Below are 24,774 nucleotides of genomic sequence, written 5' to 3'. Positions count from 1 at the left end.
AGGCACGAGGTTAGGGTCAACCTCCATGGAAAAACACAACAAGGTTGCAAATTGCAGGCGCTTGCAATCTGCGCTCCCAGTGTTCTTGCAGCGAAAAACACCTGGAAGCTGGGGGATCGCAACTCGTTACCCTGGGACTAAGCCCTCTCCCTAATAGCAGCAAGCAGGTTAAGTCCACCAAAGTGGACGATCCTGCCAGGCCAAGGAGAGGGGTACCCGAGTGCCCTTCAACCACAATCTCCTGCAATAAAGCACTTGATCTTAGCCAAAAGGCCGAGAAGCGATAACCAGAATTGGTTTCAAACTACGGAGCCACCCAAGGATCCTGAAAAGTCCATTTGTGGAGATGAGCTCCTGGACTCCCCTTAAGAAGACATGTTGTCAACCTCTAGATCCCTTACATGCCTGCACTTTTCGGCTTGCTGCTGCTGCAATCCACGCGTTTTAGATCTGCATAACTCCACCTCTTTAAACACAGCACCTTCACCCCCTGCTGTTCCCACCCGCCTCAACACCGTTGGAAGGGAGGAGAACCAATTAAGGCGGGGGGTGGGGTGGAACGAGCAGCTGTCTACCCTTAGCAGGAGGGCTGCTGATTACATACCTCTCCTGCTGCTGCTGCTGCTGCTGCTGCTGGCTGTCCAGCAGCAGACTGAAGGTGGCTGCTGCTGTGCACAGGTATATAAAGGCTCAGAGCCTATTATGACACGCGCAGCCAGCGTTCCATTGCCACATTCCATCTACTGCAGGCAGGATACCTGGCTGGCTGAATGTCGCTGAGAAGCTCACAGAGACCGCCATAAGCAACAGTTTAACAGAATGCCACAGACTAATCAACCAAACTTTTTGGGTTGGGTTCTCTTTTATAGTCTGCAGGCATTAAATGAAAGAAGTCAGTGTTCCAGCAGAGGGAGACAACGTTTCAGAAAAGGCATTGTAGCAAACCAAAAAAGAAATTTTAAGCGCAGCAGAGTAACCAGCGCACATACCTGTTAGCTCAGGTGAGTTTAAAAGGCTGCTGTTGATAACAAGGGCATTTGCTAAATAGATGGTGTGTGTGCAACAATATATTGAAAGGTCAATTATATTGTGCAGCTTATCTCACCACCTGTAGTTATTTAGGTGAAAGCTCCAAAATGCTTGCCTAATATGTCTGTTTATCCAAAAGGAAGTAAAAAGGGAGAGCTAGAAAGATAGCATTTCATTACATTACATGGCAATGCAATGCACAGTTGCTGAAGTTGAACCAAAATGAGCTTGTAATCTGGCTTCTGCAACTTTGAACATGAAAAATCCAATGAGGAGAAGAAAAGCAAAGCCAAAGAGTCCATCCCAAAATCCGACAAACAAGCAAAATGAACAAAAAACATTGAATTCAATTCTTTCTGATTTTAGAAACTGCATTAAAGAAGGGGTGCACCGGTCCTGGAGATACTGCAATACCAGGTCAATGCGTGGAGTGGACAGAGCAAGCTCTTTTTCCATCTCCCTGTTCTAAAAATCCATTTAATATATGGTCCCCAGATAGGGGACGTATCAGATATTAAACTGATAAGAACAGATACTACACTTGATCTTAGCCAAAAGGCCGAGAAGCGATAACCAGAATTGGTTTCAAACTACGGAGCCACCCAAGGATCCTGAAAAGTCCATTTGTGGAGATGAGCTCCTGGACTCCCGTTAAGAAGACATGTTGTCAACCTCTAGATCCCTTACATGCCTGCACTTTTCGGCTTGCTGCTGCTGCAATCCACGCGTTTTAGATCTGCATAACTCCACCTCTTTAAACACAGCACCTTCACCCCCTGCTGTTCCCACCCGCCTCAACACCGTTGGAAGGGAGGAGAACCAATTAAGGCGGGGGGTGGGGTGGAACGAGCAGCTGTCTACCCTTAGCAGGAGGGCTGCTGATTACATACCTCTCCTGCTGCTGCTGCTGCTGCTGCTGCTGGCTGTCCAGCAGCAGACTGAAGGTGGCTGCTGCTGTGCACAGGTATATAAAGGCTCAGAGCCTATTATGACACGCGCAGCCAGCGTTCCATTGCCACATTCCATCTACTGCAGGCAGGATACCTGGCTGGCTGAATGTCGCTGAGAAGCTCACAGAGACCGCCATAAGCAACAGTTTAACAGAATGCCACAGACTAATCAACCAAACTTTTTGGGTTGGGTTCTCTTTTATAGTCTGCAGGCATTAAATGAAAGAAGTCAGTGTTCCAGCAGAGGGAGACAACGTTTCAGAAAAGGCATTGTAGCAAACCAAAAAAGAAATTTTAAGCGCAGCAGAGTAACCAGCGCACATACCTGTTAGCTCAGGTGAGTTTAAAAGGCTGCTGTTGATAACAAGGGCATTTGCTAAATAGATGGTGTGTGTGCAGCAATATACTGAAAGGTCAATTATATTGTGCAGCTTATCTCACCACCTGTAGTTATTTAGGTGAAAGCTCCAAAATGCTTGCCTAATATGTCTGTTTATCCAAAAGGAAGTAAAAAGGGAGAGCTAGAAAGATAGCATTTCATTACATTACATGGCAATGCAATGCACAGTTGCTGAAGTTGAACCAAAATGAGCTTGTAATCTGGCTTCTGCAACTTTGAACATGAAAAATCCAATGAGGAGAAGAAAAGCAAAGCCAAAGAGTCCATCCCAAAATCCGACAAACAAGCAAAATGAACAAAAAACATTGAATTCAATTCTTTCTGATTTTAGAAACTGCATTAAAGAAGGGGTGCACCGGTCCTGGAGATACTGCAATACCAGGTCAATGCGTGGAGTGGACAGAGCAAGCTCTTTTTCCATCTCCCTGTTCTAAAAATCCATTTAATATATGGTCCCCAGATAGGGGACGTATCAGATATTAAACTGATAAGAACAGATACTACACTTGATCTTAGCCAAAAGGCCGAGAAGCGATAACCAGAATTGGTTTCAAACTACGGAGCCACCCAAGGATCCTGAAAAGTCCATTTGTGGAGATGTGCTCCTGGACTCCCGTTAAGAAGACATGTTGTCAACCTCTAGATCCCTTACATGCCTGCACTTTTCGGCTTGCTGCTGCTGCAATCCACGCGTTTTAGATCTGCATAACTCCACCTCTTTAAACACAGCACCTTCACCCCCTGCTGTTCCCACCCGCCTCAACACCGTTGGAAGGGAGGAGAACCAATTAAGGCGGGGGGTGGGGTGGAACGAGCAGCTGTCTACCCTTAGCAGGAGGGCTGCTGATTACATACCTCTCCTGCTGCTGCTGCTGCTGGCTGTCCAGCAGCAGACTGAAGGTGGCTGCTGCTGTGCACAGGTATATAAAGGCTCAGAGCCTATTATGACACGCGCAGCCAGCGTTCCATTGCCACATTCCATCTACTGCAGGCAGGATACCTGGCTGGCTGAATGTCGCTGAGAAGCTCACAGAGACCGCCATAAGAAACAGTTTAACAGAATGCCACAGACTAATCAACCAAACTTTTTGGGTTGGGTTCTCTTTTATAGTCTGCAGGCATTAAATGAAAGAAGTCAGTGTTCCAGCAGAGGGAGACAACGTTTCAGAAAAGGCATTGTAGCAAACCAAAAAAGAAATTTTAAGCGCAGCAGAGTAACCAGCGCACATACCTGTTAGCTCAGGTGAGTTTAAAAGGCTGCTGTTGATAACAAGGGCATTTGCTAAATAGATGGTGTGTGTGCAACAATATACTGAAAGGTCAATTATATTGTGCAGCTTATCTCACCACCTGTAGTTATTTAGGTGAAAGCTCCAAAATGCTTGCCTAATATGTCTGTTTATCCAAAAGGAAGTAAAAAGGGAGAGCTAGAAAGATAGCATTTCATTACATTACATGGCAATGCAATGCACAGTTGCTGAAGTTGAACCAAAATGAGCTTGTAATCTGGCTTCTGCAACTTTGAACATGAAAAATCCAATGAGGAGAAGAAAAGCAAAGCCAAAGAGTCCATCCCAAAATCCGACAAACAAGCAAAATGAACAAAAAACATTGAATTCAATTCTTTCTGATTTTAGAAACAGCATTAAAGAAGGGGTGCACCGGTCCTGGAGATACTGCAATACCAGGTCAATGCGTGGAGTGGACAGAGCAAGCTCTTTTTCCATCTCCCTGTTCTAAAAATCCATTTAATATATGGTCCCCAGATAGGGGACGTATCAGATATTAAACTGATAAGAACAGATAAGGTTTCAACATAAATTTATTCAGATATAAAAAAGTACAAAAACACATTATTCTTATTTACAGCGTTAATAGAGCTCTTTCCACAGACAATATTAGTACAAAATAGTATTCCACATGTAAAAACACCATCTTCTATTCACTTCGTGTTTACCCACATCTTTGACATCTTTCAAATAATAAATATACATTTCGCTAAAAACCATTCTAATACAATCATTGATGGAAATACAGTCACGTTTGAACAACAAAATATTCCTCACTTTCCACATAGCACTTTTTGCACAATTTATTATACACCAGCATATTTTGGTTTGATGTAAAGTTGGGCAATTAAAAAGTCCGTATAAAACATATTCGTGACAAAAGTCTTTCAGACCACAAACCCATTTCAAAAGCACCCCCAGTCTCCGCCAAAGTTCTTGCGCATAAAAACAGTTCCAAAACAGATGTAAAACCGTCTCATCACTTCCACACGAGTCTCTAGGACATTTTGCCCGCGCCGCCAGGCCTCTCCTGTGCTGAAAGTCTCTAGTTGGGAGGCACTGGTGGACGGACATCCAGGCAAGGTCTTTATGAATATTTGCGAGAAACTTTCCAAACACATTCCTCCAGACTCGCTTGGATCTGCTCCAGGAAAAGTTGATTACTTCAGATACTCTTTCTTCCCTTCTCAGATGAGTTATCAATTTCCTTCGGTCTTGAAGAATATCAGTATCCAAGTCTCTTAATTTATAATTTCTACATACTTTCTCTAAGATGATAAGATGCTTTGGGGGACATAATAAAACAGGCGAAGATAAGGATGGCCGTAGCCATCTCTTAAAAACATAACCACAAGTATATTTTAAAAACAGACTAAAAACACTGTTAGAATTAAGAAGCTTAAAACAGAAACAGAAGAAATTTATATACAAAAACATGCTCAAATCCGGGACATCCTTTCCACCATTTTGATGCCTTTTATACATTTCTGTGCGTTTTACTTTTTCCATCTTCGAGCCCCAAATAAATATAAACATGCAGCGAGTCAGCTTTTTGAGCATTAAGTCGGAGGGAGGGTACACAATTGCAACATATAACATCATTGGCAATAATACAGACTTAATAATTAGAACTTTCCCTTCGATTGACAAACTACGCAAATTCCAAAAGGATAGTTTCTTCACCATTTTCTCCTGGACCTCCCCCCAACTCACAACCCCGTCATTTTCTTTATTAAAAGTAATGCCCAAAATTTTAACTTTATCACACTTCATTTTGACTCCTGGTAGGTCCACTGTATCCCAGGAACCAATTGTCAAACACTCAGTTTTATTAAAATTCAACTTAAAACCTGAAGCCTGACTAAAAAAACTGGTACACCTCACCACCCTCCGGAGGGAAGCAGGATCCGTGCAGATGGCAGTAACATCGTCCATATACCCGAAGACTTTAATTTGGGCCCCCCCTCCACCCGGAACAGGGACCCCACGGATCACTTTATCTTTCCTAATTTGGCATAATAAAGGCTCCATAGCACAAATAAACAGGATCGGGGACAAAGGGCAGCCCTGCTTCACTCCGGATTCCAGCGGTATTTCACCTGTTAAGAAGCCATTAACAGAGATTTGACAATATGAATCTTTATACAAAATCTTAATTAGAGACATGATAAAATCCGGGATCGCCATCTTCTTTAAAACACTAAAAAGATACTTGTGCGATACCCTGTCGAACGCCTTCTCAAAGTCCAGCGCCAACAGGGCTAAATTCTGACCACGATCCCTAGTATACCATATTGCATCTCTTATGACATTTAACACCTCCGCAATACTCCTTCCCGGTACACCACAAACTTGTTCTGGTTGTATCAACTTATCAATTATCATTTTAAGCCGGCATGCAATAAATTTGGCTAATACTTTATAATCCATGTTGAGGAGGGTGATAGGCCTCCAATTTGCAAGGTCCTCACGAGCCCCTTTCTTTTTAAAGATCAAGGACACTATTCCCCTCCTCCATCCCTTGGGCAACCGTTTACACTTAAAAACCTCCTTAAAAAGTGCTAAAAGATCATCCTTTAAAATATCCCAGAAAGTCAGATAAAATTCGACGGGGAGACCGTCTGCTCCCGGAGCTTTGCCCTTTGAAAAACTTTTAAAAATGTTAAAAAGTTCCTCTAAGCTAAAATCCCGTATTAAAAACTCCTGATCTGACTGATTCAACTTAAAATCTAGGACATTAAGAGCATCTTGTAAAAAGGAATCATCCACACTTTTCTCACTAAAAAGGAGTCGGTAAAAATCAAAAGCCACGTTCTTCATGCCCTGTATAGTGGATTCTTCACCTAAACAAGTAATCGCATCTTTCCTCTCCATTGCTTTTTTAAAAAAGAAGTGTGTACATTTTTCATCTTCTTCTAACTGCTTTACCTTTGAATTAAAAATAACCTCTCTCCCCTTCTGCTCCAAAAGTGTATGTATTTCTGCTTTTAGGCTGACAATGTCTTCCTCCACCTCCAACCCAATCTCTTTAAATTTATAAAGTGTCTGCAGCCTAGTATTTAGATTTGAGAAAAATTGTTTTTTCTGTCTTGATTTCTTCCTCCCTGCCGTGATAAAAAAAAGCCTAATTTTATTTTTAATCTTTTCCCACCAAGACAACATTTTTATATAAGGAGGCCTATGTTGTCTCCATTCCTGGTAGGCTGTACAAAAATCCGACCTTATCTGAGGATCCTCCAGCAGATGTGTCCCCAAACGCCACAGTCCTTTGTTTATTCTCTGCTCTCCTTGGTATTCTAACTGTAATTTTAACATTTTGTGATCGGAAAATAAATTAGACATTAGATCAAACATCACCGGCTTAAAATCCACAGATAAAAACATAAAATCGATCCTAGAGGCCACTCCCCGACCGGACCATGTAAATCCAGGGTCCGTCGGTGAAAGAGACCTCCAGGCATCGCATAGCTTAAAATCAGTTTGAAAATTTTTTAGCAGAAAACATGACTTATCCAACTTACGGAGAGGGTCCCCTCCTACTCGTTGTTCGCCGACACTAAGGCAGTTGAAATCCCCACCTATCAGGAGGGGAGAAGACCCAACACAAAATACAGGCAAAATTTCAAACAATTGGATGCGCTCTTGCTTGTCGGGGGGAGCATACACATTAATTATGCGAAAACTAAAATTATTAATATGCAAATGTACTAACATTGCCCTGCCTGGTGTAATCTCTGCAACAGAGGAAAACACGATGTTATTACCACGACAGAGCAAACCCACTCCAGCAGACCTATTCACATTTGAGCCGGACCACACTGACGGTCCCGACTTCCAATCCTTTTTAAGCTCGTCATAATTAATTGAGTGTTGTAGTCCACATTCCTGCAATAAACACACATCAAAGTCTAAAGTCTCTAAATATTGAAAAAGAGCAGCCCTGCGAACAGGGCTCTTTAAAGATCTCACATTCAGTGAGAGGCATTTTATGGACGGCATTAAAGTCAAGGTGGGAGGGAGTCATCCAGAATCATCTTGACCTGTTCAGGACTATGATCCAACAGTGCCTCCAAGATCCCTGACTCCGGGGAAAAGGAAATGTTCATTGGATCCGAGGCAGTGACCGGGTATCCAGCTCCTGCTCCCTGCAGCCACAAATCACCGACACCCAAGGAAACATCCGGTGAATCCGGACAGACATCCGCACGCATCTTTTTCCCGCTGGGTTCAGGTAGGTCACTAGTGCAATCTTCTCCCACTACTGCCTCATGGTCTCTCTTCTCGAGGTCGTCACCTAGGGAAAAACACACTGCGTCCTGCTGGCTCGACACTTGAATAGCATCTGGGGCCTTCGCAGCAGGGCCCACCAGTGCCAACATACTGGGGGCACCCTGCTCCAGCACACCAGAAACACACACATCTTCAGGGGCCATCGACACAGAGACACCCTCCCGAACAGAAGAGCATCCCTGCTCCGGTCCCTGGACGGACCGCCCATAGTCCCCTTTTTGCGGGGGCTTCTTCTTTGCCACCTCCACTACAGAGGGGCCAGTAGAGCTTAGCTCAGTCCTGTCAAGGGGATCCTCCCCGACGGACACTGAGGGGCGAGCTAGAGATTGTCTTCGCCAGGGACCCCCAGTTGCCTCTGCATATGTCCGTACCTTGGTTCTCTGGGGGCAACTCCGGAATACATGTCCATCCTCCCCGCACAGATTACACTGTTTCTTGTGAGGACAGTCTTTCGTCAAGTGTCCATACTGGCTGCAATTATTACAACGGGCAGCCCTCCTCTCCTGGCAAGCGTCTTGGGTATGCCCCATTGTGCCACAATTCCTACAATACAAGGGCATACCTTGATAGAAGAGGTATCCTCGGCTCTTCCCGATTGTGAAGGTGGAGGGAGGGTGCTGTGTTCCTCCGACTCCCGTTGGATCCTTCTTTAATCGTGCCAGGAACCTCCGCTTCCCACACCAAAAATTAACTGCATTTTTATTTTTTCCTAAAAAGGACACGTCATCGCAATAGCGACGCAAGAAAGTCAAAATATCCAGCACTTCCACAAAAGGGTTAGGGAAGTGAACCACAATCTGGACTTCTTCATAAACAAATAATAAGGAAAAAATCAAACCTTCCATTTCGTCCATGTGGCTATTTTCGTTCACTTTCTGGACCAGTTGTTGGCAGCACCCTTGACTCCTAAAAGTGATGGTGTAGGTACCTTTCGATTCGTTGTCCTGGAAGCAGAAGATGTCCTCTCTACTAAATCCCAGAAGTCCAAGAAGGATGATGTTCCAAACATACTGGATGTTTTTCTCACAGCGAAACTTCTCCAAAACGTCAATTCGCACTGTATTTCTCATCCGGGGTTCACCCGATGCATATGACAGCACAGCCGGCATCTCTTCCAAAAAAAGTACGCCAACTACGGAAAGAAAAAAAAGGCATATGCCTTTTTAGGGGATCACTTCCCGTTGCTCCCGGACTAAGCCTCTCTCCCTATAGCAGCAGGGGGGTGAAGTCCCTCCGAAGAGGAACGATCCCCCCAGGCCGAGAGAGAGGGTACCGGAAGCACCCAGATAGACAACAACCAAACAGACAAGCTGTAAGATCGAAGCCAAAAGGCCGAGAAGCGATAACCAGAATTGGTTTCAAACTACGGAGCCACCCAAGGATCCTGAAAAGTCCATTTGTGGAGATGAGCTCCTGGACTCCCGTTAAGAAGACATGTTGTCAACCTCTAGATCCCTTACATGCCTGCACTTTTCGGCTTGCTGCTGCTGCAATCCACGCGTTTTAGATCTGCATAACTCCACCTCTTTAAACACAGCACCTTCACCCCCTGCTGTTCCCACCCGCCTCAACACCGTTGGAAGGGAGGAGAACCAATTAAGGCGGGGGGTGGGGTGGAACGAGCAGCTGTCTACCCTTAGCAGGAGGGCTGCTGATTACATACCTCTCCTGCTGCTGCTGCTGCTGCTGCTGGCTGTCCAGCAGCAGACTGAAGGTGGCTGCTGCTGTGCACAGGTATATAAAGGCTCAGAGCCTATTATGACACGCGCAGCCAGTGTTCCATTGCCACATTCCATCTACTGCAGGCAGGATACCTGGCTGGCTGAATGTCGCTGAGAAGCTCACAGAGACCGCCATAAGCAACAGTTTAACAGAATGCCACAGACTAATCAACCAAACTTTTTGGGTTGGGTTCTCTTTTATAGTCTGCAGGCATTAAATGAAAGAAGTCAGTGTTCCAGCAGAGGGAGACAACGTTTCAGAAAAGGCATTGTAGCAAACCAAAAAAGAAATTTTAAGCGCAGCAGAGTAACCAGCGCACATACCTGTTAGCTCAGGTGAGTTTAAAAGGCTGCTGTTGATAACAAGGGCATTTGCTAAATAGATGGTGTGTGTGCAACAATATACTGAAAGGTCAATTATATTGTGCAGCTTATCTCACCACCTGTAGTTATTTAGGTGAAAGCTCCAAAATGCTTGCCTAATATGTCTGTTTATCCAAAAGGAAGTAAAAAGGGAGAGCTAGAAAGATAGCATTTCATTACATTACATGGCAATGCAATCCACAGTTGCTGAAGTTGAACCAAAATGAGCTTGTAATCTGGCTTCTGCAACTTTGAACATGAAAAATCCAATGAGGAGAAGAAAAGCAAAGCCAAAGAGTCCATCCCAAAATCCGACAAACAAGCAAAATGAACAAAAAACATTGAATTCAATTCTTTCTGATTTTAGAAACTGCATTAAAGAAGGGGTGCACCGGTCCTGGAGATACTGCAATACCAGGTCAATGCGTGGAGTGGACAGAGCAAGCTCTTTTTCCATCTCCCTGTTCTAAAAATCCATTTAATATATGGTCCCCAGATAGGGGACGTATCAGATATTAAACTGATAAGAACAGATACTACACTTGATCTTAGCCAAAAGGCCGAGAAGCGATAACCAGAATTGGTTTCAAACTACGGAGCCACCCAAGGATCCTGAAAAGTCCATTTGTGGAGATGAGCTCCTGGACTCCCGTTAAGAAGACATGTTGTCAACCTCTAGATCCCTTACATGCCTGCACTTTTCGGCTTGCTGCTGCTGCAATCCACGCGTTTTAGATCTGCATAACTCCACCTCTTTAAACACAGCACCTTCACCCCCTGCTGTTCCCACCCGCCTCAACACCGTTGGAAGGGAGGAGAACCAATTAAGGCGGGGGGTGGGGTGGAACGAGCAGCTGTCTACCCTTAGCAGGAGGGCTGCTGATTACATACCTCTCCTGCTGCTGCTGCTGCTGCTGGCTGTCCAGCAGCAGACTGAAGGTGGCTGCTGCTGTGCACAGGTATATAAAGGCTCAGAGCCTATTATGACACGCGCAGCCAGCGTTCCATTGCCACATTCCATCTACTGCAGGCAGGATACCTGGCTGGCTGAATGTCGCTGAGAAGCTCACAGAGACCGCCATAAGCAACAGTTTAACAGAATGCCACAGACTAATCAACCAAACTTTTTGGGTTGGGTTCTCTTTTATAGTCTGCAGGCATTAAATGAAAGAATTCAGTGTTCCAGCAGAGGGAGACAACGTTTCAGAAAAGGCATTGTAGCAAACCAAAAAAGAAATTTTAAGCGCAGCAGAGTAACCAGCGCACATACCTGTTAGCTCAGGTGAGTTTAAAAGGCTGCTGTTGATAACAAGGGCATTTGCTAAATAGATGGTGTGTGTGCAACAATATACTGAAAGGTCAATTATATTGTGCAGCTTATCTCACCACCTGTAGTTATTTAGGTGAAAGCTCCAAAATGCTTGCCTAATATGTCTGTTTATCCAAAAGGAAGTAAAAAGGGAGAGCTAGAAAGATAGCATTTCATTACATTACATGGCAATGCAATGCACAGTTGCTGAAGTTGAACCAAAATGAGCTTGTAATCTGGCTTCTGCAACTTTGAACATGAAAAATCCAATGAGGAGAAGAAAAGCAAAGCCAAAGAGTCCATCCCAAAATCCGACAAACAAGCAAAATGAACAAAAAACATTGAATTCAATTCTTTCTGATTTTAGAAACTGCATTAAAGAAGGGGTGCACCGGTCCTGGAGATACTGCAATACCAGGTCAATGCGTGGAGTGGACAGAGCAAGCTCTTTTTCCATCTCCCTGTTCTAAAAATCCATTTAATATATGGTCCCCAGATAGGGGACGTATCAGATATTAAACTGATAAGAACAGATTTCTATTTTGAAAGCCCGAATTCGTGTACAAAACCCGAGTGCGCTTAAAAAAGTGACAAGTGCCACAAAAAAAGTGCACTAGGATGCTGGTCTTCTTGAAACCCTCTCCAAAAGGAGAAGGGTCCCCCAAACCATTCCCCGTCCCTCCGAGCCAAAAGGCCACAGCGAGGAACAGGGACAAAAAGCCACCTCCAGCCGAAGCCAGAGGCGACCCAATCTTACCCCCAGCACCTGCCCGAGTTCTCACCCGAGCAAGGCACTGGGAGCCAAAGACTGTGCTCCCCTCCCGGAAGAGGGGAGCCAACAACGCTCTCCTCCCGAAAGAGGAGAGCCAGGGGGTTCAGGGGGGAGCGGAACCTGATGGCCACACACTCCCCCCCTAGACCTGCCAAGAGAGGAACCCGTAAGGGAACCGCATCCCGACAAAATCCTAGTAGGACGTGACACACGTGAATAAGTGGACACACAGTGACAAAGAAATTAAATAAATAGTGAAGGTTTCACAGTATAATACTGCCCGGACCTTCGACCGGGAATTGAAAAATTCCCCATCCTAAGGCCAGAAGGCCCGGAATAAGGGTGTGTGCGAAGAAAGAAAATTTGAAGTGCTTGTGCAAATGTACCATAAACTCAAGTGGGGTTCCCAATCCCAGTGAGTTAAGGCACCCCAGGGTCACCACTCCTGGGGCACTTCACACTTCGGGCTTTCGATCTTCCCCGGCCCAATGGCGTCGATCCAGGGGGGCCATGCTTTCCACCAGATGACTATATTAGCCACCTGGCGTACTAACAAGCGCCTAAACCCCAGTGTGCATAATGTATCAATCTACTAGGGCGGCCAACATCCAAAACCGCCTTTTCGAAAGATACTACACTTGATCTTAGCCAAAAGGCCGAGAAGCGATAACCAGAATTGGTTTCAAACTACGGAGCCACCCAAGGATCCTGAAAAGTCCATTTGTGGAGATGAGCTCCTGGACTCCCGTTAAGAAGACATGTTGTCAACCTCTAGATCCCTTACATGCCTGCACTTTTCGGCTTGCTGCTGCTGCAATCCACGCGTTTTAGATCTGCATAACTCCACCTCTTTAAACACAGCACCTTCACCCCCTGCTGTTCCCACCCGCCTCAACACCGTTGGAAGGGAGGAGAACCAATTAAGGCGGGGGGTGGGGTGGAACGAGCAGCTGTCTACCCTTAGCAGGAGGGCTGCTGATTACATACCTCTCCTGCTGCTGCTGCTGCTGCTGCTGGCTGTCCAGCAGCAGACTGAAGGTGGCTGCTGCTGTGCACAGGTATATAAAGGCTCAGAGCCTATTATGACACGCGCAGCCAGCGTTCCATTGCCACATTCCATCTACTGCAGGCAGGATACCTGGCTGGCTGAATGTCGCTGAGAAGCTCACAGAGACCGCCATAAGCAACAGTTTAACAGAATGCCACAGACTAATCAACCAAACTTTTTGGGTTGGGTTCTCTTTTATAGTCTGCAGGCATTAAATGAAAGAAGTCAGTGTTCCAGCAGAGGGAGACAACGTTTCAGAAAAGGCATTGTAGCAAACCAAAAAAGAAATTTTAAGCGCAGCAGAGTAACCAGCGCACATACCTGTTAGCTCAGGTGAGTTTAAAAGGCTGCTGTTGATAACAAGGGCATTTGCTAAATAGATGGTGTGTGTGCAACAATATACTGAAAGGTCAATTATATTGTGCAGCTTATCTCACCACCTGTAGTTATTTAGGTGAAAGCTCCAAAATGCTTGCCTAATATGTCTGTTTATCCAAAAGGAAGTAAAAAGGGAGAGCTAGAAAGATAGCATTTCATTACATTACATGGCAATGCAATGCACAGTTGCTGAAGTTGAACCAAAATGAGCTTGTAATCTGGCTTCTGCAACTTTGAACATGAAAAATCCAATGAGGAGAAGAAAAGCAAAGCCAAAGAGTCCATCCCAAAATCCGACAAACAAGCAAAATGAACAAAAAACATTGAATTCAATTCTTTCTGATTTTAGAAACTGCATTAAAGAAGGGGTGCACCGGTCCTGGAGATACTGCAATACCAGGTCAATGCGTGGAGTGGACAGAGCAAGCTCTTTTTCCATCTCCCTGTTCTAAAAATCCATTTAATATATGGTCCCCAGATAGGGGACGTATCAGATATTAAACTGATAAGAACAGATACTACACTTGATCTTAGCCAAAAGGCCGAGAAGCGATAACCAGAATTGGTTTCAAACTACGGAGCCACCCAAGGATCCTGAAAAGTCCATTTGTGGAGATGAGCTCCTGGACTCCCGTTAAGAAGACATGTTGTCAACCTCTAGATCCCTTACATGCCTGCACTTTTCGGCTTGCTGCTGCTGCAATCCACGCGTTTTAGATCTGCATAACTCCACCTCTTTAAACACAGCACCTTCACCCCCTGCTGTTCCCACCCGCCTCAACACCGTTGGAAGGGAGGAGAACCAATTAAGGCGGGGGGTGGGGTGGAACGAGCAGCTGTCTACCCTTAGCAGGAGGGCTGCTGATTACATACCTCTCCTGCTGCTGCTGCTGCTGCTGGCTGTCCAGCAGCAGACTGAAGGTGGCTGCTGCTGTGCACAGGTATATAAAGGCTCAGAGCCTATTATGACACGCGCAGCCAGCGTTCCATTGCCACATTCCATCTACTGCAGGCAGGATACCTGGCTGGCTGAATGTCGCTGAGAAACTCACAGAGACCGCCATAAGCAACAGTTTAACAGAATGCCACAGACTAATCAACCAAACTTTTCGGGTTGGGTTCTCTTTTATAGTCTGCAGGCATTAAATGAAAGAAGTCAGTGTTCCAGCAGAGGGAGACAACGTTTCAGAAAAGGCATTGTAGCAAACCAAAAAAGAAATTTTAAGCGCAGCAGAGTAACCAGCGCACATACCTGTTAGCTCAGGTGAGTTTAAAAGGCTGCTGTTGATAACAAGGGCATTTGCTAAATAGATGGTGTGTGTGCAACAATATACTGAAAGGTCAATTATATTGTGCAGCTTATCTCACCACCTGTAGTTATTTAGGTGAAAGCTCCAAAATGCTTGCCTAATATGTCTGTTTATCCAAAAGGAAGTAAAAAGGGAGAGCTAGAAAGATAGCATTTCATTACATTACATGGCAATGCAATGCACAGTTGCTGAAGTTGAACCAAAATGAGCTTGTAATCTGGCTTCTGCAACTTTGAACATGAAAAATCCAATGAGGAGAAGAAAAGCAAAGCCAAAGAGTCCATCCCAAAATCCGACAAACAAGCAAAATGAACAAAAAACATTGAATTCAATTCTTTCTGATTTTAGAAACTGCATTAAAGAAGGGGTGCACCGGTCCTGGAGATACTGCAATACCAGGTCAATGCGTGGAGTGGACAGAGCAAGCTCTTTTTCCATCTCCCTGTTCTAAAAATCCATTTAATATATGGTCCCCAGATAGGGGACGTATCAGATATTAAACTGATAAGAACAGATACTACACTTGATCTTAGCCAAAAGGCCGAGAAGCGATAACCAGAATTGGTTTCAAACTACGGAGCCACCCAAGGATCCTGAAAAGTCCATTTGTGGAGATGAGCTCCTGGACTCCCGTTAAGAAGACATGTTGTCAACCTCTAGATCCCTTACATGCCTGCACTTTTCGGCTTGCTGCTGCTGCAATCCACGCGTTTTAGATCTGCATAACTCCACCTCTTTAAACACAGCACCTTCACCCCCTGCTGTTCCCACCCGCCTCAACACCGTTGGAAGGGAGGAGAACCAATTAAGGCGGGGGGTGGGGTGGAACGAGCAGCTGTCTACCCTTAGCAGGAGGGCTGCTGATTACATACCTCTCCTGCTGCTGCTGCTGCTGCTGCTGGCTGTCCAGCAGCAGACTGAAGGTGGCTGCTGCTGTGCACAGGTATATAAAGGCTCAGAGCCTATTATGACATGCGCAGCCAGCGTTCCATTGCCACATTCCATCTACTGCAGGCAGGATACCTGGCTGGCTGAATGTCGCTGAGAAGCTCACAGAGACCGCCATAAGCAACAGTTTAACAGAATGCCACAGACTAATCAACCAAACTTTTTGGGTTGGGTTCTCTTTTATAGTCTGCAGGCATTAAATGAAAGAAGTCAGTGTTCCAGCAGAGGGAGACAACGTTTCAGAAAAGGCATTGTAGCAAACCAAAAAAGAAATTTTAAGCGCAGCAGAGTAACCAGCGCACATACCTGTTAGCTCAGGTGAGTTTAAAAGGCTGCTGTTGATAACAAGGGCATTTGCTAAATAGATGGTGTGTGTGCAACAATATACTGAAAGGTCAATTATATTGTGCAGCTTATCTCACCACCTGTAGTTATTTAGGTGAAAGCTCCAAAATGCTTGCCTAATATGTCTGTTTATCCAAAAGGAAGTAAAAAGGGAGAGCTAGAAAGATAGCATTTCATTACATTACATGGCAATGCAATGCACAGTTGCTGAAGTTGAACCAAAATGAGCTTGTAATCTGGCTTCTGCAACTTTGAACATGAAAAATCCAATGAGGAGAAGAAAAGCAAAGCCAAAGAGTCCATCCCAAAATCCGACAAACAAGCAAAATGAACAAAAAACATTGAATTCAATTCTTTCTGATTTTAGAAACTGCATTAAAGAAGGGGTGCACCGGTCCTGGAGATACTGCAATACCAGGTCAATGCGTGGAGTGGACAGAGCAAGCTCTTTTTCCATCTCCCTGTTCTAAAAATCCATTTAATATATGGTCCCCAGATAGGGGACGTATCAGATATTAAACTGATAAGAACAGATACTACACTTGATCTTAGCCAAAAGGCCGAGAAGCGATAACCAGAATTGGTTTCAAACTACGGAGCCACCCAAGGATCCTGAAAAGTCCATTTGTGGAGATGAGCTCCTGGACTCCCGTTAAGAAGACATGTTGTCAACCTCTAGATCCCTTACATGCCTGCACTTTTCGGCTTGCTGCTGCTGCAATCCACGCGTTTTAGATCTGCATAACTCCACCTCTTTAAACACAGCACCTTCACCCCCTGCTGTTCCCACCCGCCTCAACACCGTTGGAAGGGAGGAGAACCAATTAAGGCGGGGGGTGGGGTGGAACGAGCAGCTGTCTACCCTTAGCAGGAGGGCTGCTGATTACATACCTCTCCTGCTGCTGCTGCTGCTGCTGCTGGCTGTCCAGCAGCAGACTGAAGGTGGCTGCTGCTGTGCACAGGTATATAAAGGCTCAGAGCCTATTATGACACGCGCAGCCAGCGTTCCATTGCCACATTCCATCTACTGCAGGCAGGATACCTGGCTGGCTGAATGTCGCTGAAAAGCTCACAGAGACCGCCATAAGCAACAGTTTAACAGAATGCCACAGACTAATCAACCAAACTTTTTGGGTTGGGTTCTCTTTTATAGTCTGCAGGCATTAAATGAAAGAAGTCAGTGTTCCAGCAGAGGGAGACAACGTTTCAGAAAAGGCATTGTAGCAAACCAAAAAAGAAATTTTAAGCGCAGCAGAGTAACCAGCGCACATACCTGTTAGCTCAGGTGAGTTTAAAAGGCTGCTGTTGATAACAAGGGCATTTGCTAAATAGATGGTGTGTGTGCAACAATATACTGAAAGGTCAATTATATTGTGCAGCTTATCTCACCACCTGTAGTTATTTAGGTGAAAGCTCCAAAATGCTTGCCTAATATGTCTGTTTATCCAAAAGGAAGTAAAAAGGGAGAGCTAGAAAGATAGCATTTCATTACATTACATGGCAATTTAATGCACAGTTGCTGAAGTTGAACCAAAATGAGCTTGTAATCTGGCTTCTGCAACTTTGAACATGAAAAATCCAATGAGGAGAAGAAAAGCAAAGCCAAAGAGTCCATCCCAAAATCCAACAAACAAGCAAAATGAACAAAAAACATTGAATTCAATTCTTTCTGATTTTAGAAACTGCATTAAAGAAGGGGTGCACCGGTCCTGGAGATACTGCAATACCAGGTCAATGCGTGGAGTGGACAGAGCAAGCTCTTTTTCCATCTCCCTGTTCTAAAAATCCATTTAATATATGGTCCCCAGATAGGGGACGTATCAGATATTAAACTGATAAGAACAGATACTACACTTGATCTTAGCCAAAAGGCCGAGAAGCGATAACCAGAATTGGTTTCAAACTACGGAGCCACCCAAGGATCCTGAAAAGTCCATTTGTGGAGATGAGCTCCTGGACTCCCGTTAAGAAGACATGTTGTCAACCTCTAGATCCCTTACATGCCTGCACTTTTCGGCTTGCTGCTGCTGCAATCCACGCGTTTTAGATCTGCATAACTCCACCTCTTTAAACACAGCACCTTCACCCCCTGCTGTTCCCACCCGCCTCAACACCGTTGGAAGGGAGGAGAACCAATTAAGGCGGGGGGTGGGGTGGAACGAGCAGCTGTCTACCCTTAGCAGGAGGGCTGCTGATTACATACCTCTCCTGCTGCTGCTGCTGCTGCTGCTGCTGGCTGTCCAGCAGCAGACTGAAGGTGGCTGCTGCTGTGCACAGGTATATAAAGGCTCAGAGCCTATTATGACACGCGCAGCCAGCGTTCCATTGCCACATTCCATCTACTGCAGGCAGGATACCTGGCTGGCTGAATGTCGCTGAGAAGCTCACAGAGACCGCCATAAGCAACAGTTTAACAGAATGCCACAGACTAATCAACCAAACTTTTTGGGTTGAGTTCTCTTTTATAGTCTGCAGGCATTAAATGAAAGAAGTCAGTGTTCCAGCAGAGGGAGACAACGTTTCAGAAAAGGCATTGTAGCAAACCAAAAAAGAAATTTTAAGCGCAGCAGAGTAACCAGCGCACATACCTGTTAGCTCAGGTGAGTTTAAAAGGCTGCTGTTGATAACAAGGGCATTTGCTAAATAGATGGTGTGTGTGCAACAATATACTGAAAGGTCAATTATATTGTGCAGCTTATCTCACCACCTGTAGTTATTTAGGTGAAAGCTCCAAAATGCTTGCCTAATATGTCTGTTTATCCAAAAGGAAGTAAAAAGGGAGAGCTAGAAAGATAGCATTTCATTACATTACATGGCAATGCAATGCACAGTTGCTGAAGTTGAACCAAAATGAGCTTGTAATCTGGCTTCTGCAACTTTGAACATGAAAAATCCAATGAGGAGAAGAAAAGCAAAGCCAAAGAGTCCATCCCAAAATCCGACAAACAAGCAAAATGAACAAAAAACATTGAATTCAATTCTTTCTGATTTTAGAAACTGCATTAAAGAAGGGGTGCACCGGTCCTGGAGATACTGCAATACCAGGTCAATGCGTGGAGTGGACAGAGCAAGCTCTTTTTCCATCTCCCTGTTCTAAAAATCCATTTAATATATGGTCCCCAGATAGGGGACGTATCAGATATTAAACTGATAAGAACAGATACTACACTTGATCTTAGCCAAAAGGCCGAGAAGCGATAACCAGAATTGGTTTCAAACTACGGAGCCACCCAAGGATCCTGAAAAGTCCATTTGTGGAGATGAGCTCCTGGACTCCCGTTAAGAAGACATGTTGTCAACCTCTAGATCCCTTACATGCCTGCACTTTTCGGCTTGCTGCTGCTGCAATCCACGCGTTTTAGATCTGCATAACTCCACCTCTTTAAACACAGCACCTTCACCCCCTGCTGTTCCCACCCGCCTCAACACCGTTGGAAGGGAGGAGAACCAATTAAGGCGGGGGGTGGGGTGGAACGAGCAGCTGTCTACCCTTAGCAGGAGGGCTGCTGATTACATACCTCTCCTGCTGCTGCTGCTGCTGCTGCTGGCTGTCCAGCAGCAGACTGAAGGTGGCTGCTGCTGTGCACAGGTATATAAAGGCTCAGAGCCTATTATGACACGCGCAGCCAGCATTCCATTGCCACATTCCATCTACTGCAGGCAGGATACCTGGCTGGCTGAATGTCGCTGAGAAGCTCACAGAGACCGCCATAAGCAACAGTTTAACAGAATGCCACAGACTAATCAACCAAACTTTTTGGGTTGGGTTCTCTTTTATAGTCTGCAGGCATTAAATGAAAGAAGTCAGTGTTCCAGCAGAGGGAGACAACGTTTCAGAAAAGGCATTGTAGCAAACCAAAAAAGAAATTTTAAGCGCAGCAGAGTAACCAGCGCACATACCTGTTAGCTCAGGTGAGTTTAAAAGGCTGCTGTTGATAACAAGGGCATTTGCTAAATAGATGGTGTGTGTGCAACAATATACTGAAAGGTCAATTATATTGTGCAGCTTATCTCACCACCTGTAGTTATTTAGGTGAAAGCTCCAAAATGCTTGCCTAATATGTCTGTTTATCCAAAAGGAAGTAAAAAGGGAGAGCTAGAAAGATAGCATTTCATTACATTACATGGCAATGCAATGCACAGTTGCTGAAGTTGAACCAAAATGAGCTTGTAATCTGGCTTCTGCAACTTTGAACATGAAAAATCCAATGAGGAGAAGAAAAGCAAAGCCAAAGAGTCCATCCCAAAATCCGACAAACAAGCAAAATGAACAAAAAACATTGAATTCAATTCTTTCTGATTTTAGAAACTGCATTAAAGAAGGGGTGCACCGGTCCTGGAGATACTGCAATACCAGGTCAATGCGTGGAGTGGACAGAGCAAGCTCTTTTTCCATCTCCCTGTTCTAAAAATCCATTTAATATATGGTCCCCAGATAGGGGACGTATCAGATATTAAACTGATAAGAACAGATACTACACTTGATCTTAGCCAAAAGGCCGAGAAGCGATAACCAGAATTGGTTTCAAACTACGGAGCCACCCAAGGATCCTGAAAAGTCCATTTGTGGAGATGAGCTCCTGGACTCCCGTTAAGAAGACATGTTGTCAACCTCTAGATCCCTTACATGCCTGCACTTTTCGGCTTGCTGCTGCTGCAATCCACGCGTTTTAGATCTGCATAACTCCACCTCTTTAAACACAGCACCTTCACCCCCTGCTGTTCCCACCCGCCTCAACACCGTTGGAAGGGAGGAGAACCAATTAAGGCGGGGGGTGGGGTGGAACGAGCAGCTGTCTACCCTTAGCAGGAGGGCTGCTGATTACATACCTCTCCTGCTGCTGCTGCTGCTGCTGCTGGCTGTCCAGCAGCAGACTGAAGGTGGCTGCTGCTGTGCACAGGTATATAAAGGCTCAGAGCCTATTATGACACGCGCAGCCAGCGTTCCATTGCCACATTCCATCTACTGCAGGCAGGATACCTGGCTGGCTGAATGTCGCTGAGAAGCTCACAGAGACCGCCATAAGCAACAGTTTAACAGAATGCCACAGACTAATCAACCAAACTTTTTGGGTTGGGTTCTCTTTTATAGTCTGCAGGCATTAAATGAAAGAAGTCAGTGTTCCAGCAGAGGGAGACAACGTTTCAGAAAAGGCATTGTAGCAAACCAAAAAAGAAATTTTAAGCGCAGCAGAGTAACCAGCGCACATACCTGTTAGCTCAGGTGAGTTTAAAAGGCTGCTGTTGATAACAAGGGCATTTGCTAAATAGATGGTGTGTGTGCAACAATATACTGAAAGGTCAATTATATTGTGCAGCTTATCTCACCACCTGTAGTTATTTAGGTGAAAGCTCCAAAATGCTTGCCTAATATGTCTGTTTATCCAAAAGGAAGTAAAAAGGGAGAGCTAGAAAGATAGCATTTCATTACATTACATGGCAATGCAATTCACAGTTGCTGAAGTTGAACCAAAATGAGCTTGTAATCTGGCTTCTGCAACTTTGAACATGAAAAATCCAATGAGGAGAAGAAAAGCAAAGCCAAAGAGTCCATCCCAAAATCCAACAAACAAGCAAAATGAACAAAAAACATTGAATTCAATTCTTTCTGATTTTAGAAACTGCATTAAAGAAGGGGTGCACCGGTCCTGGAGATACTGCAATACCAGGTCAATGCGTGGAGTGGACAGAGCAAGCTCTTTTTCCATCTCCCTGTTCTAAAAATCCATTTAATATATGGTCCCCAGATAGGGGACGTATCAGATATTAAACTGATAAGAACAGATACTACACTTGATCTTAGCCAAAAGGCCGAGAAGCGATAACCAGAATTGGTTTCAAACTACGGAGCCACCCAAGGATCCTGAAAAGTCCATTTGTGGAGATGAGCTCCTGGACTCCCGTTAAGAAGACATGTTGTCAACCTCTAGATCCCTTACATGCCTGCACTTTTCGGCTTGCTGCTGCTGCAATCCACGCGTTTTAGATCTGCATAACTCCACCTCTTTAAACACAGCACCTTCACCCCCTGCTGTTCCCACCCGCCTCAACACCGTTGGAAGGGAGGAGAACCAATTAAGGCGGGGGGTGGGGTGGAACGAGCAGCTGTCTACCCTTAGCAGGAGGGCTGCTGATTACATACCTCTCCTGCTGCTGCTGCTGCTGGCTGTCCAGCAGCAGACTGAAGGTGGCTGCTGCTGTGCACAGGTATATAAAGGCTCAGAGCCTATTATGACACGCGCAGCCAGCGTTCCATTGCCACATTCCATCTACTGCAGGCAGGATACCTGGCTGGCTGAATGTCGCTGAGAAGCTCACAGAGACCGCCATAAGCAACAGTTTAACAGAATGCCACAGACTAATCAACCAAACTTTTTGGGTTGGGTTCTCTTTTATAGTCTGCAGGCATTAAATGAAAGAAGTCAGTGTTCCAGCAGAGGGAGACAACGTTTCAGAAAAGGCATTGTAGCAAACCAAAAAAGAAATTTTAAGCGCAGCAGAGTAACCAGCGCACATACCTGTTAGCTCAGGTGAGTTTAAAAGGCTGCTGTTGATAACAAGGGCATTTGCTAAATAGATGGTGTGTGTGCAACAATATACTGAAAGGTCAATTATATTGTGCAGCTTATCTCACCACCTGTAGTTATTTAGGTGAAAGCTCCAAAATGCTTGCCTAATATGTCTGTTTATCCAAAAGGAAGTAAAAAGGGAGAGCTAGAAAGATAGCATTTCATTACATTACATGGCAATGCAATTCACAGTTGCTGAAGTTGAACCAAAATGAGCTTGTAATCTGGCTTCTGCAACTTTGAACATGAAAAATCCAATGAGGAGAAGAAAAGCAAAGCCAAAGAGTCCATCCCAAAATCCAACAAACAAGCAAAATGAACAAAAAACATTGAATTCAATTCTTTCTGATTTTAGAAACTGCATTAAAGAAGGGGTGCACCGGTCCTGGAGATACTGCAATACCAGGTCAATGCGTGGAGTGGACAGAGCAAGCTCTTTTTCCATCTCCCTGTTCTAAAAATCCATTTAATATATGGTCCCCAGATAGGGGACGTATCAGATATTAAACTGATAAGAACAGATACTACACTTGATCTTAGCCAAAAGGCCGAGAAGCGATAACCAGAATTGGTTTCAAACTACGGAGCCACCCAAGGATCCTGAAAAGTCCATTTGTGGAGATGAGCTCCTGGACTCCCGTTAAGAAGACATGTTGTCAACCTCTAGATCCCTTACATGCCTGCACTTTTCGGCTTGCTGCTGCTGCAATCCACGCGTTTTAGATCTGCATAACTCCACCTCTTTAAACACAGCACCTTCACCCCCTGCTGTTCCCACCCGCCTCAACACCGTTGGAAGGGAGGAGAACCAATTAAGGCGGGGGGTGGGGTGGAACGAGCAGCTGTCTACCCTTAGCAGGAGGGCTGCTGATTACATACCTCTCCTGCTGCTGCTGCTGCTGGCTGTCCAGCAGCAGACTGAAGGTGGCTGCTGCTGTGCACAGGTATATAAAGGCTCAGAGCCTATTATGACACGCGCAGCCAGCGTTCCATTGCCACATTCCATCTACTGCAGGCAGGATACCTGGCTGGCTGAATGTCGCTGAGAAGCTCACAGAGACCGCCATAAGCAACAGTTTAACAGAATGCCACAGACTAATCAACCAAACTTTTTGGGTTGGGTTCTCTTTTATAGTCTGCAGGCATTAAATGAAAGAAGTCAGTGTTCCAGCAGAGGGAGACAACGGTTCAGAAAAGGCATTGTAGCAAACCAAAAAAGAAATTTTAAGCGCAGCAGAGTAACCAGCGCACATACCTGTTAGCTCAGGTGAGTTTAAAAGGCTGCTGTTGATAACAAGGGCATTTGCTAAATAGATGGTGTGTGTGCAACAATATACTGAAAGGTCAATTATATTGTGCAGCTTATCTCACCACCTGTAGTTATTTAGGTGAAAGCTCCAAAATGCTTGCCTAATATGTCTGTTTATCCAAAAGGAAGTAAAAAGGGAGAGCTAGAAAGATAGCATTTCATTACATTACATGGCAATGCAATGCACAGTTGCTGAAGTTGAACCAAAATGAGCTTGTAATCTGGCTTCTGCAACTTTGAACATGAAAAATCCAATGAGGAGAAGAAAAGCAAAGCCAAAGAGTCCATCCCAAAATCCGACAAACAAGCAAAATGAACAAAAAACATTGAATTCAATTCTTTCTGATTTTAGAAACTGCATTAAAGAAGGGGTGCACCGGTCCTGGAGATACTGCAATACCAGGTCAATGCGTGGAGTGGACAGAGCAAGCTCTTTTTCCATCTCCCTGTTCTAAAAATCCATTTAATATATGGTCCCCAGATAGGGGACGTATCAGATATTAAACTGATAAGAACAGATACTACGCTTGATCTTAGCCAAAAGGCCGAGAAGCAATAACCAGAATTGGTTTCAAACTACGGAGCCACCCAAGGATCCTGAAAAGTCCATTTGTGGAGATGAGCTCCTGGACTCCCGTTAAGAAGACATGTTGTCAACCTCTAGATCCCTTACATGCCTGCACTTTTCGGCTTGCTGCTGCTGCAATCCACGCGTTTTAGATCTGCATAACTCCACCTCTTTAA

General features: G+C 44.9%; 14 non-coding genes and 1 pseudogene across 14 annotated transcripts; all 15 read right to left on the bottom strand.

Annotated features, from left to right (window-relative positions):
• Positions 1 to 1,409: 1,409 nt before the first annotated feature.
• On the bottom strand, positions 1,410 to 1,600 carry LOC141198276 (U2 spliceosomal RNA). The gene has a single exon (XR_012270231.1). It is a non-coding gene; the product is annotated as a U2 spliceosomal RNA (small nuclear RNA).
• A 1,124-nt stretch (positions 1,601 to 2,724) lies between these two features.
• On the bottom strand, positions 2,725 to 2,915 carry LOC141198275 (U2 spliceosomal RNA). Its single transcript, XR_012270230.1, has one exon. It is a non-coding gene; the product is annotated as a U2 spliceosomal RNA (small nuclear RNA).
• Positions 2,916 to 4,030: 1,115 nt separating this feature from the next.
• On the bottom strand, positions 4,031 to 4,213 carry LOC141197889 (U2 spliceosomal RNA). The gene has a single exon (XR_012269911.1). It is a non-coding gene; the product is annotated as a U2 spliceosomal RNA (small nuclear RNA).
• A 6,210-nt stretch (positions 4,214 to 10,423) lies between these two features.
• Positions 10,424 to 10,614, bottom strand: LOC141198274 (U2 spliceosomal RNA). Its single transcript, XR_012270229.1, has one exon. It is a non-coding gene; the product is annotated as a U2 spliceosomal RNA (small nuclear RNA).
• A 1,118-nt stretch (positions 10,615 to 11,732) lies between these two features.
• Positions 11,733 to 11,919, bottom strand: LOC141197946 (U2 spliceosomal RNA). The gene has a single exon (XR_012269953.1). It is a non-coding gene; the product is annotated as a U2 spliceosomal RNA (small nuclear RNA).
• Positions 11,920 to 12,699: 780 nt separating this feature from the next.
• Positions 12,700 to 12,791, bottom strand: LOC141198022 (U2 spliceosomal RNA; annotated as a pseudogene).
• Positions 12,792 to 13,912: 1,121 nt separating this feature from the next.
• Positions 13,913 to 14,103, bottom strand: LOC141198272 (U2 spliceosomal RNA). The gene has a single exon (XR_012270228.1). It is a non-coding gene; the product is annotated as a U2 spliceosomal RNA (small nuclear RNA).
• A 1,118-nt stretch (positions 14,104 to 15,221) lies between these two features.
• On the bottom strand, positions 15,222 to 15,412 carry LOC141198270 (U2 spliceosomal RNA). The gene has a single exon (XR_012270226.1). It is a non-coding gene; the product is annotated as a U2 spliceosomal RNA (small nuclear RNA).
• Positions 15,413 to 16,533: 1,121 nt separating this feature from the next.
• LOC141198269 (U2 spliceosomal RNA) lies at positions 16,534 to 16,724 on the bottom strand. The gene has a single exon (XR_012270225.1). It is a non-coding gene; the product is annotated as a U2 spliceosomal RNA (small nuclear RNA).
• A 1,121-nt stretch (positions 16,725 to 17,845) lies between these two features.
• On the bottom strand, positions 17,846 to 18,036 carry LOC141198268 (U2 spliceosomal RNA). Its single transcript, XR_012270224.1, has one exon. It is a non-coding gene; the product is annotated as a U2 spliceosomal RNA (small nuclear RNA).
• A 1,124-nt stretch (positions 18,037 to 19,160) lies between these two features.
• LOC141198267 (U2 spliceosomal RNA) lies at positions 19,161 to 19,351 on the bottom strand. The gene has a single exon (XR_012270223.1). It is a non-coding gene; the product is annotated as a U2 spliceosomal RNA (small nuclear RNA).
• A 1,121-nt stretch (positions 19,352 to 20,472) lies between these two features.
• Positions 20,473 to 20,663, bottom strand: LOC141198266 (U2 spliceosomal RNA). The gene has a single exon (XR_012270222.1). It is a non-coding gene; the product is annotated as a U2 spliceosomal RNA (small nuclear RNA).
• A 1,121-nt stretch (positions 20,664 to 21,784) lies between these two features.
• LOC141198265 (U2 spliceosomal RNA) lies at positions 21,785 to 21,975 on the bottom strand. Its single transcript, XR_012270221.1, has one exon. It is a non-coding gene; the product is annotated as a U2 spliceosomal RNA (small nuclear RNA).
• Positions 21,976 to 23,090: 1,115 nt separating this feature from the next.
• Positions 23,091 to 23,281, bottom strand: LOC141198264 (U2 spliceosomal RNA). The gene has a single exon (XR_012270220.1). It is a non-coding gene; the product is annotated as a U2 spliceosomal RNA (small nuclear RNA).
• A 1,115-nt stretch (positions 23,282 to 24,396) lies between these two features.
• LOC141198487 (U2 spliceosomal RNA) lies at positions 24,397 to 24,587 on the bottom strand. Its single transcript, XR_012270436.1, has one exon. It is a non-coding gene; the product is annotated as a U2 spliceosomal RNA (small nuclear RNA).
• Between the last annotated feature and the right edge of the window lie 187 nt (positions 24,588 to 24,774).

Source organism: Phyllobates terribilis, unplaced genomic scaffold (assembly GCF_046119375.1).
Source record: "Phyllobates terribilis strain yellow unplaced genomic scaffold, ASM4611937v1 Scaffold_94__1_contigs__length_6153435, whole genome shotgun sequence".
In the NCBI taxonomy this organism is placed as follows: domain Eukaryota; kingdom Metazoa; phylum Chordata; class Amphibia; order Anura; family Dendrobatidae; genus Phyllobates; species Phyllobates terribilis.
Note: the sequence above shows the minus strand (reverse complement) of the source record. Positions and strands in the feature narration are given on the sequence as shown.